Genomic DNA, 14,444 nt, shown 5'->3' on the forward strand with positions numbered 1-14,444 from the left:
GCTCTGCCCATCCATTTCCCTGCTGTGATCCTCCCTGAAACCCTTCACAGTGTGAGTGGGGGAAAGAACTGAAGAGAGACAGAAAAGCCAGGCTATGAGTGGGTGGATGTAGCCATAAGAGCCTTTGGCACAGCTAATGTAGGATGGGACAGAGGGCAGCTAGGGAGAAGATCCAATGAAAAGAGCCAACAGGTGAATGAGAATAGAGGGAACAAATTACACAGGGGCTTTTGGCCCTGAATGGGAGGGGCAATGTAAGGGCAGGGAATACTGGGGATGGGGATCAGGAGAACAGAGAACCTGGGAAGGGCTTCCAATGTTGGGGAAAGTGAAGTGCTGGGAAAAGAGGTTTTCTGCATGGGAGGCGATTGAAGTAGAAGGGGAAAGAGAAGGAAAAGTGCAAATGTTAAACTGAGGGAGGAAACTGAATGGCAAAGGGATAGTTTCTTGAAAGAAACAAAAGCTGGAAAAAGTTAGAAAAGTCTGAAAGAAAAAAGTGACATTAAAAAAAGAAAAATGAGAGTGGAAACAGATATTTTAAAAGAAACCAAGAAAAGTTTCCCTTAGATAAAGAGCAGATGAGAAGAAAACATGGAGAATAAGAAGGAAGCCACACAGAGAGTTAACTTTTTTTTATCTGAAGGTCATACAGATTTGCCCTGATGTTATATTCACTTTCTGCCAGCTTTGCAGCAGACACGGGCAAAGGGGTAACTGGGTGAAACGGAATGGCCTGTGTCATACGGGAGATCAGACTAGATGATCTAATGGTCTCTTCTGGCCTTAAACTCTATGAAACTATGAAAAGTCCATTGAGTTTAAGCTTAACATAAACATTTTACATTCATATTTGCAATTCTGAATTGGTCGTTGTTAGTTTTATAAGTCAAAAGGCAGTAATGATGGCATTTGTGGTATGTAGCGAACCAGCAAAGTGTGCTTTTTACATACACCCAATGATCTATTAGCTGCATGCTTAACTTCACCCATTTGAGTTCTCTCATTGACTTCCGTAGAGCTACTCAGGAGCTTTAAGTTCTTTGCTGAACTGGAATAAATAGAATTGGGACAATTCATGAATGGAAAAAGGAAGTGAAATTCAAATGTTCTTCATTATGGATGAGTTACTCAGCTCTGGATCAGATGCCTGATGTAGACCGTTAAGTCTTAGACTAGTGGTGGGCAACCTGCAGCCTGTGGGCCGCATGCAGCCTGTCAGGGTAACCCGCTCGTGGGCCGCAAAACAGTTTGTTTACACTGACCATCCTTAGGCACAGCCGCCCACAGCTCCCAGTGGCTGCAGTTCACCATTCCCGGCCACTGGGAGCTGCGGGTGGCTGTACCTGCAGACGGTCAATGTAAACAAACTGTCTTGCGGCCCTCCAGTGGATTACCCTGACGGGCCGCAAGTTGCCCACCACTGTCTTAGACTGTCTACAAGATTTAAGTCTTTGGATTCTTCTGCTGAGTTTTTGACTCATTCACTTACACCAAGGTTAAATATGGTCCAATATACTACCACTTTCTAATACATTTGATTTTCCTTCAAATATATTAGAATTTAGGTATTATAAATAAAAATATTGGAAATTAAATATCCGAGAGAAAGTATATTCTTCCATATATTTGCACTTTGAGTATGGTACATTTTATCACACAAATTCATATATATTTATATCATGTATAATCTTTTCTTCTGATAAAAACTGTTTCTGAAGCAGAGGCATGTTAAAGAATCATTGAAGGGTTAACTGAACATTGAATCTCACAGTGGTATTTTCTGTTTCATTCCTGTCTCTTTACTTAACTTTGGGCTTGTCTACACTTACTGCGGATCCATGCTGTAGCGATCGATCCACCAGGGGTCGATTTAGCAGGTCTAGTGAAAACCCACTAAATAGACAAAAAGAAAAGGAGTACTTGTGGCACCTTAGAGACTAACCAATTTATTTGAGCATGAGCTGTCGTGAGCTACAGCTCACTTCATCAGACCGTAGCTCACGAAAGCTCATGCTCAAATAAATTGGTTAGTCTCTAAGGTGCCACAAGTACTCCTTTTCTTTTTGCGAATACAGACTAACACGGCTGTTCCTCTGCACCTGTCACTAAATAGACAGTTGATCACTCGCCCGTCAACTCTGATACTCCACTGGAATGAGAAGCATAAGATAAGTCGACATGAGAGTTTCTCCTGTTGAACGAGCGCGGTGTAGACACAGCAATAAGTTGACCTAAGGTACATCAACTCCAGCTACGTTATTCACATAGCTGGAGTTGCATAACTTAGGTTGACTTAACCCTGCAGTGTAAACCTGCCCTTTGAGCTCTGCATTTGTCAGATAGAAACCAGAGAGATATTGATTTAATTGCTGATTATAATCCTGACATCATACGCTTTCAGCAATATTATTAGGTAGTTTTAAGGAAAGGAGATACTAAGGGTATGTCTACACAGCTCCTGGGTCAACAGATTCACGCTCACAGGCTTTGGGCTAGTGCACTAAAAATAGTTGTGTAGACATTCCTTTGATGTTCCGGCTTGGGCTGTGGAAACTCCCTCCCCCTCCCCAAAGCTTCAGAGCCTGAGCTGCAATGTCCGCATTGGTATTTTTTAGCATACTAGCACAAGTCTGTTGACCCTGGCTGCAAGATTCGCTCCCAGCAGCTGTGTAGACATACCCAAAGGGGCAAATTTAGATGCATGTGCCCAGTCCTCATTGACTGAAAAGAAAAACATGCATCCAAGGACAGAATTTATCCCCAAATTTGAAGTTCTAGTTTTAAAGTAGTAAACTTATTCCATAAGCATTGCATTTATATGAATTTTATGAGTCCAGTTCTTCTCTCAGTTAAATGTATTGGACTGAATTTAACTGGGGTATTAAGCACCTTTTGGCATTGGCTTAGACACTCAACTCAGTAAATGATACAGGGCAAACATTTATCGACTTCATCTCCAGACATTTTGCTTAAAATATACAAAATTAATGAGAGGGAACATTTTTATTCAGAGCCACGATCCACTTTCTTCCAGTAGGAGGGAAACAAAACTGGAATGTGATTGATATCCTTCTGACTCATTGGTCTTTGTGACTGACTTAGAGAGCTCTGGAAATCAGACAAGAAACAGCAGAATACAACAGTATATGTCTCACCATTTTGTGTTTTCAGTGTGGAAACATGCTTGGTAAAATCTAAAGATACAAGCCCCGATTCTCCTTTTATTGACACAAATGTAAACTAAGTAATTCTATTGCTGTCTATTGATTCATTTGCATGAGCTAGTAAAAACTAAACCGATGATTCAGCTAAGTAACATTAGATTACCTCCTAGCTATACCCAAGCAGGATAAGATTTCACACACTGTATTCAGGCTAAACCTTCCATTGACTTCAATGCGGGTTTTTAGCTAGTATGAGGAGTAAGGGATTGGGCCCAGTAGGTAGTCTGAACTCCTTAATATGATGCTCAAACCTCACATTTGGACACATATCACAAAGGTGAGTGGAGCAGGCATTAATCTGTCAGTATGAGATTGTTTGTGTCATTTTGATATCCTATTAAGGAATGCATGTTTGATTATTGGGCTCCCTGTGTTTTCTAAAACTAGTGTGTATCCAGTTCATTCTTGGAGTAAAGTGAGTGGGTTTACACCATGGATGAGTACAATCCTGTTTTCTTTTCTTTCTTTTTTTTTTTTTTTGAAAGCTGGCTAAAAGAAAATGAATGAAGTTCCGTAAGTAGAGCTCAATCCTGTTCCCATTGGAATCAATGGCAAGACCTCCACTGACTACATGGATGGGGGGCAGGATTGGGATCATAGTTTGACCCTTCAGCCTGATGATGCAGCGCTGTTCATTGGAAACACAGAAAGAGCAAACTCTTTTTTTCTTGCTTTCAGACCTTTTGCACAGTTAACTTTAAGGGGAAATAATTATAAAAGGGCTACATGTTTACTTTTAAACACAGCATTTTTCCACTCTGCCCCAAGTCTGACATTTTAATGACCTGCAGTGCCTTGGGTTTTACTGGCAGCATACACTGAAGGGGTATTTTATGTACAATTTAATATTTGCACAACACTCCTCCATGTTTTGTCGCTCTTTTATGCTGTGCAAAATGTCTTTTAAGTTATTATTTCTTTTAATTACTTACTAATTTGAAGGCATTTTGCAATCATCTTAAAATGCTGTTATGTTTACCATTGCTAAGCTTTTTTAATTTAAGAAGAGCAAGCAAAGTAAAGACTGCATGTATTTTCACTCAAATTACTATCCTAAATGACTCCATGGGGGGTTTCTTATAGGGGTCACTGAAAGGCAGAATGGAATGTTTTTACTTCTTCGCTTTGTCACAGAAATTAGGTTACAAGGGCTATAAATGCAGGTAATACTTTTTATTGCTAGATTTTCCTCTGTAATGAATATAACATTTCTTCTTCTCATATAATGATACCCAACAAATGCCTTAGTACTTAGCATGTTTACTCTTTGCTTTAACAAGGGTCTAAAGTAATTCCTCTTTAAAAGTCTGGCAAGAAGTCCAAAGGCAAAAAATAAACCTTGTATGTCAGGATCAGCTGCTGGAAGTGGGAGATCAAGGGAGAACACTATCTGATCCCACACCAGTACGTCCAGCCAGCTCATTGGTAACAATAACCTTTGAGTAGGCAAAGTACCAAAAGGTAACATCTAAAACCAGAGGAGAGGAGAGAAGTCATCAGCCCAAATTAGAGAGGCCAGAAAATCAAGGCACAGTGAAATGCAAAATACAGAATTGGCCACTTATTTTTCTACTGTAAAACACATTGCTCTATGCCAATCTGCCAGAATCCACATTTACATGATTCACCAGTTCCAAAAAAACTTAGTCTCACTACTGCTTTGGGAATTGGGCCACATTGTTAAACTAGGAGAAGCAGCTCCACGTTGGTGAGGCTACACTCTTTAACAGCTGATCCATCGAGCATGCTACAGTTGTTCAGTATTACTAGACTCCCAGGACTAGCTCTTTAGGGGATTACACCTCTTTCCCTGCTTTGCTCTTCAAGAGAGCATTAATATTCTCTGAAATGTGTCCACTCATCTGTAGCTCTGTAAGGCCAATCTACTTTGATCTTAGTCTCAGAAATAGAATGATGAGGGATAAGAGTTCAAAGTATAAGAAGAAACTCAATATGCAAAGAATGTACCACATCTTAATAAGTAATGAGAATTCCCTCCATTTGTTGCTGTTGTAAGGAAAAATAGTTTAATATCTTTATGGAATTAGGGCTCCATGGTACTTTGCTAATGAGTGGCCAGAGCTATTAAGGTTTTCCTTATGTCTCCAGATACACTGGTAAGCAAACATCTATAAATAATGACATGACTAAGGCTGACTATTAAGATTTTTGATTTTATTAATGTGGCTAACATGTTGAATGATTTTGGTTGTGGACCCAACAGAGCAAATAAACAACACAGAATTTCAGTCTTTTCCTTACAGGCAACTTGAGGATTAAGGAAATTTCTTGTAATGAATGGGCTGTTTTTGGACAAAGTTTATCACAAATAACCCTAGATTGTAAAGTCTTTTGCTATTCAAGCTGCTCTGGATGGACAGGGCAGTTGGGAAATTGACAGTGTGGATAAAATTCTTTGTTTCTTACTGGATTGCCTAGCACTGTAGAGATGTCATTCACATAAACCCTCAGCCTGCACAGTAATGACAAACACCAGCAAATTCAGCTTTCATAATTGTATTTGAGCAAGATTAGCATACACCATTCTGTTCAAGTTTTAGTTTTTAGGTTAGCTGCCATTCATATTAATCAGCTTTGTCTTTTCCAGTGCTGCCTTTTCTGTGTAAGAGCAATGGGTGAATGCCAATGTTTAATAACCCCCTTACATCTACTAATTCCTTTTCTAGCAATTGTGTGGATTTAAAAAAAAAAAAGGCTGGCAAATTAAATTTATACAATTGGAACAAAACAATGGGAAAAACGAATGTTGCCTGTCTTTAAAATGCTAGCAAACCTTCTGCCATACCTCACATTTTTCTTTTTTTATTTATTTTTCAAAGTCCCACTAGACAACACCATTTTGTTAGAGCTGCTCTAATGATAAATAGCACTATGAAGAAGGAATGTTAGAAGAAAGGAATGAGGTGAATACTTTGACATTTGGGGGCCGATTCTTTTCTAACTGATGACGGCAGAAGTTTTGTCCCATCCTTGTTTTTAATCACTGATAAACAATTTTTAAAACCAGGATCCACTTCTGCATGGATGGAGCTAACTAAAAATCAACAGTTTTCCAATTTCTTTGCTATACCAAGTGATAGACATTTTCATTTCATTTTCAAAAAGATGTTTGAGAAATATAATTGATTTGAATGACAGAATCAGAGCATGAAAGATTTGTCAGTCAAAACAATGCCACCCCATAAACTGCCCTTAACAGCTCTTTTCTCTTCTCTGATTGGAGAAGAGAGTTGCTCAAATTAATTTATGGGGCAGCATCTGTTTGACAGGCACATGTGTGATGGGTTTCTGAACACATTGAGTCTGTTTTTAAATGTTCTCTCCTAAAAAGATTTTGGATTTATTTTTAACTTTAACCTTATAAAAATGTAATTGCGCAAAAAATTCTTACACCAAAGAAACACTTTTATTTAAATCCCAGTTTCAAAGGAATTTAGCTATGACCTGGATTTTAATTTTCTTAAGGATTTTACTAATGCCTGGGGAAGGGAAAAATCTGGTACATTTCAGCATATTAAATACCAGTTTGTGTCAAAGCAGTCATTACACTTCTAATTCACCTGATTACAGTACAGTGATATAGCATGGGGTACCACTAGATGTTTGGTATCTTTAGCTAAGCTAACATTAGAATAGGACTTCTATATTTCCATTATTGGAACATGCTACAGTAAAAGCAACCTAAATATTGTTGGATTTTGAAACTGCTTAATTATCCTGTCGGTGGTGCAACATTATTCAATTTTACATTACAATTCTTTTCCTGAAGACCTAACTTAGATTCAAATAAACTGTTCGTTTTTGGCAACCTAAAAGAAATGGAGTCCTTGTAAAAATCAGACTTTGGAGTGAGGAAGTTGGCGATTTTTTTCATTAGTTTCATAGGGCTTATTGTTCCTATTTGGGAAACTTTATAGCTGCAATCACCTACAGCTAGAATCTGATTTTTACTGAGGAGCCATAATAATTATACTAAGTACTTTCTATTTGTCACTGATAAACAGCAATCCTTGAACATCATGTAAGGAAAGTAGAAACTTTTATAGTGTGGTTTAGTTTCCAAGACTTCATGGTTTGACTTCTCAGGGAGAGGTATACGCTTTTCATTTTAAAAAAAGACTCCTAGGTTTTGCATGTAAGCAAATCACACATTATTAGACATATTCATGGAAACCAGCATAACAAATATGGAAGGATAGATGACCATGAGAAATGGATCTTTCACAAAGTGGCAATTCCTTAAATAAAGTATTTTGCTAAGAAACTTAAATATGACTTACTGGGAACTGAAGGTTGGCAAATTTAACTAAAAAACAAACCAAAACCTTTCAGTTCAGTTGTGGATTAGCAATTAATGCTCTGAAATCCACAGGCTATGAGTATCTGCGCTGTTATAACCCTAAAAAAGGAACTATACATTTTGTGTTTTTCAAAGGAAGATCTTAATCATCTCTTTGTGAACTACGAAACCCCTTGTTAAAAGTGTGGGCCCAATTCTTCCTCAAAGGAGTAGTCCATTGGACTAAATTCTGTGATCTTTAGTTAAGAAAAACTCACATTGAAGGCAAGAGGAGTTTTGCTTAAGGACTGCAGAATTTGGGCCACTGTCTTTAACAGCTCACGTGAATAAGACACAGTTGCATAAGTGTTTGCAAGCTTGGTCCTTTAGTATGTTTTCCATCTTCATTCCTATTAGCTGTCTTTAATTACCCAATCTAAATAAGGTGAGCAGTGCTTCCCTGTTGTCTCTTCCATTTCAACTACAGCACTGTCAGCAAAGAGGTTAGGTTAATTTCTATTTTTTAAAAAGTTTTATTAAGAAATCACCGTGACTAGGGGTCCAGTAGAAAGCTATTAATCTACACATGATGTAAGTATTAGTTCTTTAATAGGATACATATTCTATATCCTTAAGTAAGCTACTAAGAACCCAAATAATTGAAAATACTTTCCGTTAACGTGAGCTCAATAGCAGCACAAATTTGAATTGTTTTACTGTTGTGTTAAATGTGTCCTAGTAACTGTGTTCACATTGGGAAACTACAGTTATACAAATACTGGAATTCTCAGTATTTTTTTGGCACAGGATGCAAGATCCTGGAATTGGAAGTGAAGGAAAAATAATGAAATGTTCCCCCAAAATGCTTATTTGCAAACATGGCAAATATAGCAATAACTGCTGGACAGTTCAGCTAACCTCTGGATCTAACCTGGGATTGTTGCCAAATAGATAACTGTTCCAATACCTCTCAAATGCTCCAACTTTTCATCCAGATTTTTTGCTTGTTCTCCAGTTGGGTCTATTCTTGACAGAGAGTTGAAATTTAATATTCAGGACCTAATAATCTGAGCTTTTTTAAAAAAAGAAACAAAAAAACCAACAAAACCTACTTATGAGACAATTTTGATTTATGAGGTTCCAGGGCAATTTCCAACTTGGCATAACTCTGTTAATATCAGAGAAGTTATATATCAGGAGGTTAATTTGGCCCCCTATGGTCTGTTCCACACACACACACACACACACACACACACATACACACAACTGGCAAAGGTTTAACAATTTAGCTAAACTCATGCGACTGTGTGTGTGGACATTCTTACATCACTTTAAATTTCTCTTACCTGAGCAAGCTAAGCCAAGTTAAAACTAATAGGAGAGTCCACACACACAGTTGGGGCAGTTTAACTAAGGCGTGGTCTACACTACCAATTTATGTCAGTATTACTACGTCACTCGGGTATGGCAAATCCACACCCTTGAATGACGTAGGTATGCCGACCTATCCTCCAGTATAGACAGTGATATGTTGCTGGGAGGGCTTCTCCACCACCTCCTGGGGAGGTGAAGTACCAATGCTGATGGGAGAAGCTCTCCTGTCAGGGTAGGTAGTGTCTTCACAAAACGGTAGAGCAGCACATTTGCACTGGTGCCATTGCAGCGCTGTAAGTGTAGACATGACCTAAATCAGTTCTTGATCACATATGTTGTTTAACTGGTTTTGTTTGTAGACCAGCATTATGACTTTATTTACTGCTCTTCAATAGCTGTCTTTTGACTTCAGTCCTTCCGAGTCGTATGTGCCAGTACAATCCCTAGAGTTGTCCACTGTAGCTGTTAATATAAAACCAGAAATAAAATAAATTGAAAAGGTATTGCATCAACTTCAACCTGACCTTTCTCTCTTTTCTTCACCTGCCCTTACTCCCGCCCATCTGACCTCCCCACCTCCCATCTAGCCAGGGAAAACCTTGCTGCCTATACATATTATTACCCATGGCAGGCTTGCAGAACTCCAGGAGCTTCCAAAAAAACCATCTGGCAGATGGGCTCACCAAGTTGTTGTAAATATATCAATCAATCAATAAATTGATTAGTCCCAATTAGTCAAGCACAAAGGCCTCTGGGCTTGCCTGTTTAAAGTTAATAAAGAATATTGAAGGCTGGAAGACAGAGAGAATAGTTGTTCCTCATAATAAAAATTACAGTATTCTTGTCTTGCTTAGTCCAAGAGAGGGGCAGCGAAAGCCAGTCATTCATTTTTTAAGTGACCAATTATGGAAGGGACAAAAATGAAGTGTAGGAAATAAGCAGCTGCCAAGTGAGGAAGATGGTCTTGTGGTTAAGGCACTGAGGGGATGTGGAGTCAGATCCTGACTCTGCCATCTCCCTCTGTTGCTTGATTGCGCTATGCCTCAATTTCTCAGCTGTAAAATGGGGATAACAGTAGTGCCCTATCTCACGGAGAGGAGTGGGATGATTATATTAATCAATGTTTATGTGGTGCTAAGATATTGTGGTGATGAGCACCATAGAAAAGCCTATGAGTAAAGAAAAACTTTGTGGGATCAAGAGTTCCTCTTTATAGAACTGTTTGCTGCTGTAACTGCAATTCATCTTGCAAAAAGCCTTGTCTAACCAGCGTATCAGTTGTCATAATTCAGCAAGTAACATAGTAAAAAGGAATTATAGAAGGTAAAACTTTATACAAGATCAGGTAGATTGAGTTAAAACTGTTATGGGTGAGCACTGTTGGATTCAGATTTTTGTGTATGTCACAAAGAGGAAATATTTAAAGAAGCTGGAGTTTAACAGCTTATCTCTTTTCTTTGAGGGGAAATAGAATTAGAATCTGCTTGTGTTTGGCCAGGGCTTTAGAATACTTTTTATTATTAGAATTACAAATTAGGCCTCTGGGCACTAACTAGAATATTATGAAAAACATAACTAACAAAGCTAAACATGGCCTAAAATCTATTACTGTGAGGAGTACCAAAATACTGCCCCTCCACTCCTAAATGGGTCCCCTGGCACTAATATTATACCTCCAAAACTGACTTAGTACTTGAACCAGAGCCACTACTCTTGGTTTCCATCTGCAGCTGGCAACTCAGGCTATGTTGGCTGAATGTTGACTAGCACAGGTGGTAGATCTCTCTGGCTGCAAATTTGCTCATTCTCATTAGCTGTATAATAAACTCTGAGCCTTTCAGCAGTGGTGAAGTAGGAGGGAGAATAATGGAACTTTTCTTTTGTTGTTCAACAGTATCAATGGTTTCGTCGAGTTGGCATGGAGCAATTGTACCAAGCAGGGTTCCCGGAGCAGCAAAGGTGGTACCATGTTCCACCAGACACCAGCTCTGGTTTATTTGACAATGCACAAACTGGAAGACCTGTTAGGCTCCATTGAAATCAATAGAACTTTGGCCATTGACTTCAGTGGAGCCAGGATTTCAGTTGTAATGTCAACAAACCAGAGAATCATAGAAATGTAGGATTGGAAGGGACCTCGATAAGTCATCTAGTCCAGTCTCCTGCACTGAGGCAGGACTAAGTATGATCAGTTTTCTTTCTGGTTTCCACTTTTTTGGTACACTTGAATCTCATGAACTAAAGCTATAACTTGGTAAGGGCTTCCATTAGATAATAGATACTTCTATAAAAACAACAAGGAGTCTGGTGGCACCTTAAAGACGAACAGATTCATTTGGGCATAAGCTTTCATGGGTAAAAAACCCATTTCTTCAGATGCATCAGAAGTGGTTTTTTTACCCACAAAAGCTTATGCCCAAATAAATCTGTTAGTCTTTAAGGGTATGTCTATACTACCCGCCGGATCAGCGGGCAGCGATTGATCCAGCGGGGATCGATTTATCGCGTCTAGTCTAGATGTGATAAATCAACCCCCGAGTGCTCTCCCGTCGACTCCTGTACTCCAGCACCACGAGACACGCAGGCAGAGTCGACGGGGGAGCAGCAGCAGTCGACTCACTGTAGTGAAGACACCATGGTGAGTAGGTCTAAGTACATCGACTTTAGCTACATTATTCACGTAGCTGAAGTTGCATAACTTAGATCGATCCCCTTCCTCCCCCCGCCCCACAGTGTAGACCAGGCCTAAGGTGCCACCGGACTCCTCATTGTTTTTGTGGATACAGACTAACATGGCTACCCCTCAGATAATTCTATGTCGGTTCAAATATTTATCTGTAATTGGATGAGTATGAACCAAAGCAATTATCCAAACTACAGGGGACAACACTGCAGGGGAGGCTAAAAGTTAAAGCAGAAGTGTGATGCTTCAGGAATAGGTAACAGAAATTAGGCTAAATGAGACTGAGAGGCACTGCGAAGGCAGCAGGCATTTAGCCAGGGTAAGCAATCCTGAGTATTGCCCTTCAAAGTGAAGCAAAACTGTTTACCAAAAAGGAATCAGCCAACTGTTCAAGATTCTAAATTAATAACATAATTTCTGTGGCAACTTTATGAATTAATATATTTCAAAATATTAATATTAAGTTCAAAATATTAAGCTTCTCCTTTACTTGTTTCAGAGCCCAGAAGACTCAATTCTGCAAACCTTACTCGTATGAATAGACCAGAGCACAGTTTTCATTATATATCCTTCTCCTCCATTATTTAAAGTCCATTTTTATTTCTAGCTTCTCCGCTATCTAAAAAGATGGGTCAATTCTTATAGTTCGTTGCCTAGTGCTTATTATGGTTAAGGGTTTCTCGAGGTGCCCTGGCCTTCCAGGCCTAGAATTAATGTTTATCCTGTGTTTAAAAAAATATATGGACCAGCTCCCCAGCTGGTGTTATTCTATTTATTTTAATGGAGCAATGCTGATTTACATCAGCTGGGACCCGATCCTTTGCACTGACAAAAATAAGAGCATTTAGAGCTGTGAAATTAATCCCTACTTGTTTAGGCTGGAGGGAAGTTATTTCATAAGCACACGTTGTAAAATTCCATGGGCCTAATTCTTTCACACCAGTGTAACTCCACTGAGGACTGAACTAAACCCATTTAATGTGAATTTTGAAACACTGCTTTGTTGTGCTCTGTTGTTTTGTGTGTGACTACCTATGTGTCATACGATGCTAAAAGTGAATAAGATATGGCAAAGCCCTAGTTCATGTCCCTGCCACTGCAAGATTATGCCTTATTGTCCATGTATCTGGGTTCTTTCCAGCTTAGTTTTAAATATACCAAACAGCAGTGCCTCCATCTTCACTTCGTGGGGCACAGCTTTAGCTCCTCTGGTCCTCAGGCTAGTGGGGGCTGGGCAACAGGGTGATAGAAGGGATGCACACTCCCTCTGAGTGCTGTGCAAGGAGAGAGCTCCACTGCAGAAATGTGGGCCAGGGACAGCGCTGTTAGGGGTGTGCAGCCACCCCTTCGAGGTGTTCTGTAGCTGCCTGTCAGTTCACCCGAGGGAACCCCCTGGCTCCTCCTCCTCATCCCACATCATTTAGGTGGGGCAAATTCATGGGCTCCTGGGCTGAGAAGGGCAGATATGGGGACTGCATATTTGTGTGAAGGCTTTGTAGCCATATTAAAGGAGTGTTACCTCCTCAGGATCCAGAAATGTCTCTGAAGGCCAGACTGTTCATCTCCCTTAAGCTCCATGCCAAATCCAAGGGCCCACAATTTGACCTTATCTGTGTGGGTGCTAATGATTCACACATAGGATCCTGTACACATCTAAAGCATAAGATTATCAGAAAATGTAATCAGTTGTTTTTCTGTCTCTCAGCGACAATATTAAGTACAGAAAGTGCATTGCATTATTTCCTTGAGGACAGGGATGTACCATGCAAGTGATGCTTTTGGTGAGTGGTGTCATGGTGAGAGAAACCATGATTCCATGTGCCATAAGTAGGTCTTTATTCCATAAACATTAACTATGCCATTGAAAACTGCCCTAGGGCATTTTGATGTGGACACAGTAGCGTTTTCTTTTTTTCAGTATTTAGTTGATCAGGCATCACAACAGTGTATTCTTCTCTTTTGGCCATGCCCTTTTTAGCTTGTTCATCTAATTTGCATGGGATGGGGGAAAAGGCTTTATGGAAAAATAAACTACAGAAGTCAACTCTTTTCTTGGTGTGGCTGTGGTGTGTCCATTCTGCAGGCTTTGTTAGTAAAATCAGCCAAAAAACTATTTACGAGGTGTACATATGGATTTTACAGAGCACATGTTGCTAAAACATTTTCTATAAAGCTGGTGAAATCCTAGCTTTTTTCTTTATCCAAACATGACACTTTGTGTGAAGAAGAAAATATATGTAGGTATGATAGGTTATCACTGGACATGACGTCGGAAATTAACAACATTAATTTTTAGAGGCTTTACCTAAGAAAGGTTTCATTATTACATTTTCAGTTGCATTTCATATGCTTTGTTTTTTCATTTTCTTTAAGAACACCGTGATGGGGCATTCACCCCCACACTCACCTGAAAAGGGTTAATGTGGCTCAGAAGGGGTTAAGTAACCCGATAGGCCACACCTGGAGGAGAGTTAGGTTGATAGGCATGCACTGATTGAGGATGGAGTCAGCTAGGCAGTAGCAGGCAGGGCTGGTATAAGCCTAGGACATCAAAGCAGAAGGAAGCTGCACTGTGGAAGTCTGCAGTCGCTCTCTGGCTTAGAGAGAGAGAAGGGAGAAAATGCAGGGGGAGAGTAGAAGCCCTGGGATTGTCACCCTGAAGGAGGGTTTACCCAGAAGGATGATGGAGTAGAAGCCAGATAGAGGTGGGGAAGGAAAAAGCTCAGGGAAACAGCAGCAAGATATGGGATGGTGCAGACCTTAGTTACTGATTCAAGGGTCCCTGAGCTTGAACCCAGAGTAGAGGGGGGGCCTGGGCTCCTCTACCAGCCACTGGGGAAGAGGCACTGCCTTGAATTGGAGG

The 14,444-nt window shown here is 39.8% G+C and overlaps 1 long non-coding RNA gene across 1 annotated transcript in view; it reads right to left on the reverse strand.

The window, feature by feature from the left end:
• Window positions 1-5,378: 5,378 nt before the first annotated feature.
• The window catches only part of LOC142068656 (uncharacterized), a 61,661-nt gene continuing 52,595 nt past the window's right edge, over window positions 5,379-14,444 (reverse strand). The window contains exon 2 of the long non-coding RNA XR_012664559.1: window positions 5,379-9,360. This is a non-coding gene — a long non-coding RNA (uncharacterized LOC142068656). The remainder of the gene's footprint in view (window positions 9,361-14,444) is intronic.

Source organism: Caretta caretta, chromosome 12 (genome assembly GCF_965140235.1).
Source record: "Caretta caretta isolate rCarCar2 chromosome 12, rCarCar1.hap1, whole genome shotgun sequence".
Taxonomy (NCBI): Eukaryota; Metazoa; Chordata; order Testudines; family Cheloniidae; genus Caretta; species Caretta caretta.